The following is a 6,301-nucleotide window of genomic DNA, read 5'->3' as shown; positions in this document are numbered from 1 at the left end:
ACACAAGTGTTGGTTTTCACAAAGTTTGCTGCGTCATCGTTTTTAGATCTTTTTGTCAGATGTTTCTATGGTATACTGAAGTGGAATTATAAGCATTTCATAAGTTTCAAAGGCCTTTATTCATTAAGTTTATGTAAAGAGTCAATATTCACAGTGTTGGCATTTCTTTTTCAAGAATTCTCTGCAATTCGCCCTGGCATGCTGTCAATCAATTTCTGTGCCCAATCCTGACTGATGGCAGTCCATTCTTGCATAATCAATGCATGGAGTTTGTCAGAATTGGTGGGTTTTTGTTTGTTCACCTGGCTCTATGAGGATTGACCACAAGTTCTCAATGGGATTAAGGTCTGGGGAGTTTCCTGGCCATGGACCCCAAATTTTGATGATTTGTTCCATAAGCCACTTAGTTATCACTTTGGCCTTTGGCCACATGCAGCCAGTACTTACATATTCATAAAGTTTGTTATGAACCTTGCCAGGTAGGGTGGCTCAGTGGTAGTGCTGCTGCCTCGCAGTAAGGAGGCCTGGGTTTGCTTCCCGGGGACTCCCTGCGTGGAGTTTGCATGTTCTCCCCATGTCTGTGTGGGTTTCCTCCCACAGTCCAAAGACATGCAGGTTAGGTGCATTAGTGATCCTAAATTGTCCTTGGTGTGTGGGTGTCTGTGTGTGTGTGCCCTATGGTGGGCTGGCGCCCTACCCAGGATTTGTTCCTGCCTTGCGTCCTGTGCTGGCGGCTGGGATTGGCTCCAGCAGACTCCCGTGACCCTGTGTTAGGATATAGCGGGTTGGACGATGACTGATTGACTGGCCTTGCAAGGTATAGGCAGATGCCATCAGAGCTGTCTATGTTATTTTTTGGACTATGCCCACATAAAATACACTGTACACCTACTCTGTAGTAATCATGGCTTCTGCAGACTGTGGCTCTGGCCATATACAGGGAGATGCACTCGAAAGAGGCCCTGAATATTCTGTTGTAACTCCCGTTAGGATGAAGCAATCTGAAACAAAAAAATAATGCTATATACCTTGACGTATGTGTAATCATCCGTTTTCTGTCAGATGCAATTAGTCGCGGCACTCCATGTTCCTGAATGTATCGTCAAGCGTCTTGGGGGGAATAGCAGCAATTTCACCTTGGATGTTTTCCTTCAAATCTTCCACGGTGTTCCGATAGGCTTTTCCTTTGAGCATACCCCAAAGGAAGCAGTCTGGTGGTGTCTGATCCGGCGACCGTGGTGGCCAAAGCCCCTTTAAAATTACCCTGTTGCTGAAGAAGGACTCAATTTCTGCCATGCTCTTTACTGATGTGTGACACGTTGCTCCATCTTGCTGGAAGTCACCTTCCGTTAACTCATGATCATCCAGTTGATTCTGACATCGCTTAAACAAATTGATGATCCAATAGGTTTGCATCATGAAGACGTGCTGCTGGAACTACTGAACACCACCATCCTGATGAGACGTCGAGTAACTGAGTGAAGGGGTACGGGCAGAATTCACCTGGAAGTTGCAAATGATGTACACCTCATCCCAGTTTGTTCGAAGCTCCATATACTGAGGAGCACAGTGCACGTCGTTTCAATCAGATTACTTCGTCCTACCGAGAGTTATTACAGAATATTCAAGGTATCTTTCAAGTGAGTCTTCCTGTATATTGATCAGCAGACAATATACATATACTGCACAAAAAAATTAAAGGAACACTTTTTAATCAGAGTATAGCATCAGGTCCATGAAACCAGGTCCATGTGGGCTATTGATCTTTTCAGTTAAGTAGCAGACGGGCTTGTTAATCAGTTTCAGCTGCTTTGGTGCACTAGAGGAGCAACAATGAGATGACCCCCACAAACAGGAATGAATGGTTTAACAGGTGGAGGCCACTGACATTTTCCCCTCCTCATCTGTTTTTTCACTCGTTTTGCATTTGGCTACAGTCAGTGTCACACCTGGTAGTATGAGGTGATACCTGGACACTCCAGAGGTGGCACGGGTAGTCCAACTTCTCCATCATCCATTGTCAGAAGGTTTGCTATGTCTCCCAGCACAGTCTTGAGGGCATGGAGTAGATTCCAGGAGACAGGCAGTTACTCTAGGAGAGCTGGACAGGGCCCCTCATAGAAGGTCCTTAACCCATCAGCAGGTCTCACCAGTATCTGCTCCTTTGGGTAAGGAGGAACAGGATGAGCACTGCCAGAGCCTACAAAATGACCTCCAACAGGCTGCTGGTGTGAATGTCTCTGACCAAACAATCAGAAACAGACCTCGTGAGTCCTCTAGTAGGCTCTGTGCTCACTGCCCAGCACCGTGGAGCTTGATTGGCATTTGCCATAGAATACCAGAATTGTGCTTTTCACAGCTTTTTGAGAGCAGGTTCACCCTGAGTACATGTGACAGACGTGAAAAGATCTGGAGAAGCCATGGAGAACATTATGCTGCCTGCAACATCGTTCAGCATGACCAGTTTGATTGTGGGTCAGTGATGGTGTGGGGAGGCATATCCATGGGGGGACGCACAGACTTGTACAGGCTAGACAACGGCACCTTGACTGCTATTAGATATTGGGATGAAATCCTTGGACCCATTGTCAGACCCTGTGCTGGTGCAGTGGGTCCTGGGTTCTTCCTGGTGCACGACAATGCCCAGCCTCAAGTGGCGAGAGTATGCAGGCAGTTCCTGGAGAATGAAGGAATTGATACCATTGACTGGCCCCCACGCTCACTCTCCTGACCTCAATCCAATAGAACACCTCTCTGACATTACGTTTCAGTCCATCTGACGCCACCAGGATGCACCTCAGACTGTCCAGGAGCTCAATGATGCCCTGGTCCATAAATATACATGAATGTAATTTTTTCATGTAATGTGGAAGCCCCTTTTTGTGAAACCTGGTTCAATTTGCAGTTTTTCACCATATGGTCCATGGTAAATCCGGCAATGGAAAATTTCTGTGGTGCCCACTTTCTCTTGCCCTCAGGATGTGCTTATTTTGCTTAATGGTTAATCCATCCCTGACCAAATGTTATAGTTGATCCATTCAAAGTTAAAAGAGAAGCCCTGCACTATTTGATCAATTATTATAGTTTTGTAGTGGTCGAAGTTTCACAGTGTACCAGCTATAGCACTGTCACCTTTTCTTAACTGAGCAAGTACTTTATAATCACAGAACTGATAAAGGAAATTTAAGTATCATCATTTGAAAAAGACTTCCATTTACAGAGGAATTTTCACTTCTCTCTAATCCACTTTTGTAACAACACCATTTTGGATTTGTCAGGTTCTTATATTTTCCATCCATATCCCCATAGAAATGTGTTTTAGACTACTGATGGTTATACATTGGTCCTGTGTGTGTGGTATGTGTGCCCGGACAAAGATTACTGCTCCATTAGTGCTGCCAAGAAAGGCTCCGGCCCCCTGTGACCCTCTACTGCAGGCAGTGTGGTGTAATAGTTAAGACTTTGGACTTTAAATGTTGAAATTGTGGATTCAAATCCTACTACTAACACTGTGTGGCCATGAACAGGTTACTTCACCGCTTTAGTTGGAAACTGTTGTAAGTTGCCGTGGATATAGGCGTCAGCCAAATAAGTAAATAATAAAATAAATAAGGATTAAACAGGTTTGAGGAGGCTGTGTTTTGTAACTACTGCCTTGAGCACCTCATATGGATTAGTTTTGACTACCTGTCTAAGACGGGTTGAAATCTAAATGATCAACGTAGACCTCACTATTAATGTTTGCATTGCACCACCCATTGGAATGTATTTTGTAATTCATGTACTAATAAAATTAGTTTTTCCAACAGATGACATGCATATGTCTCTGTTATATGCCATTTGGTATGGGATTCCACCTGTTGGAATGACAAATGCAATGCTTTTCATTACTAAAAATGTTTGTGATGTGCCATCTGCGGGGATGACAAATGCAATGCATGTTATTACTTCAAATGTTTGTGATGTGCCATCTGTTGGAATGATAAATACAATATATATGTCTCTGTTATATGTCATTTGGTATGGAATTTGTAAAAGTGGTGTTACTGTTTGTGATGTGCCATCTATTGGAATGACAAATGCAATTCTTTTTATTACTAAAAATTTGGAGTGCAATGCATGTTATTACTTCAAATGTTTGTGATGTGCCATCTGTTGGAATGATAAATACAATGCATATGTCTCTTATATGTCATTTGGTATGGAATTTGTAAAAGTGGTGTTACTGTTTGAGATGTGCCATCTATTGGAATGACAAATGCAATTCTTTTTATTACTAAAAATGTTTGTGATTTGCCATCTGCAGGGTTTAAAATGCAATGAATTTTATTACTACAAATGTTTTGTGATGTACCATCTGTTGGAATGATAAATGCAATGCATATGTCTCTGTTATATGCCATTTGATATGGCATTTTTAATAGCAGTGTTAATGTTTGTGATGTGAAATCTGTGAACATGACAAATGCAATACACTTTAATACTACAACTGTTTTGTGATGCACCATCTGTTGGAATGACAAATGCAATGCATGTTATAATTACAAATGTTTGTTATGCACCATCTGTTGGAATGAAAATACAAAGCATATGTCTCTGTTATATACTATTTGGTATGGGATTTGTAATAGTAGCGTTAATGTCTGTGATGTGTCATCTGTTGGAATGCCAAATGCAATGCTTTTTATTACTAATAATGTTGGTGATGGGCCATCTGCAGGGATTAAAAATACAGTGCCTTTTCTTACTACAAATGTTTTGTGATGTACCATCTGTTGGAATGATAAATGCAATGCATATGCCTCTGTTATATGCCTTTTGGCATGGAATTTGTAATAGCAGTGTTAATGTTTGTGATGTGAAATCTGTGGGGATGACAAATGCAATATATTTTAATACTACAAATGTTTTGTGATGCACCATCTGTTGGAATGCCAGATACAGACACACAGATACACAGACATTGTCTTTTTATTCAGGTGGATACTGTGCTCCATAAAGGTCCTTGTGATAGTGAACACTGTTAATTGTGGTTTATAAAATAACATAAAAATTGATATACAAATTATACATATTATAAAATAAAGATTCTTATACATGATTAAAGTATATGAGTTTGTTGTGGAGACAAATGCTTAGTCAAATTGACTTTAAGGTGAGACCCCCAGAGATGAATTTGGCCCATTCCTGTATGGTTGTAAGTCCGTCCCTAACCACCCTAACTATCCTCTGCTAAACAAGCAGCCTGAAATGGAGTATTTTTAACCTCTAATCTGAAAATACTGATGCACACGTTGAGGAAAAATAGAAAGAGATGGATTATGACTTTGCTGAGAGCTTTGCTTTGGGGCATTTTCTTTTCCTGGTAAGATTTACTTTAAAATTAAATAAATAAAATCTAAGTGGCAATGGACCAAAAGAGCATGATTCAGAGCAGAGATAGTAATCCTCAGGGCAATTCTCAAATTTTAATTTACCATGTAAACATGTTGTGCAATTAACACCAGACTGGTCACGCCAACAGCTTTCCAGGTCGTGTATAGAAAACGTAACACCCAGAGAGATCCATGCGGTGCAGAAGAAATATATAGATTAACTTTTTGATGGCCATCTTGCTCTGATTCATGTAGTACACTCTTAAAACTAATGACTCCAAAATGACACTTTACTGGGTAGAACCTTTTTTTGACAGATCCATGTCATTCTGTTGAAGGCTTCTTTGCAGGTGAAGTTGTTTTTTTGGGCTTTGCAACAGTAGAGAAAACTGAAATCTTTAATGTCTAGTAGGCTACCTAGCAGGACACAACAGATGAAGAAAATCTGAACTTAGATTGTGTTTTTCTATGCAACAAGAGTTATTTTAAAATAGGAAGCTACTGGGATTTCACAATTCTGTTATCATTAATTCATGGCCATTTCCAGAACCTGTTAAAGGTCAGGTCAGGTTGGGGAGCATGCACTGGTATAGCACATTGCCTCACCCACCACACAACGAAACAGTTTGGGATCCTGGTTGGCAACCCCCTAGGAACACACCCCATCCAGTCCCACCCTCTGAAAATGATCAGGTGTTACATGGGTGTCCCCTTGACCTGGTCTAGCCACTTGGGTCTTCAACAATGAACCGGATCACCCTCAGGTAATCGCGCCACATGGCTGCCATAACTGACATCCCTCTCAATGCATGTCATGTGCCTCATTCAAGACTCCATGAGCAACACAAAGTCAAACCAGCGGCACCCAAGGATTCTCCGAAGAGACACCAAAGGAGTCCAGTCTTCATCTGATGTCATTGGATAGC

This window comes from Erpetoichthys calabaricus, chromosome 14 (assembly GCF_900747795.2).
Source record: "Erpetoichthys calabaricus chromosome 14, fErpCal1.3, whole genome shotgun sequence".
Lineage (NCBI taxonomy): Eukaryota > Metazoa > Chordata > Cladistia > Polypteriformes > Polypteridae > Erpetoichthys > Erpetoichthys calabaricus.
The sequence above is the reverse complement of the archived record's forward strand: the minus strand, read 5'-3'. Positions refer to the sequence as shown.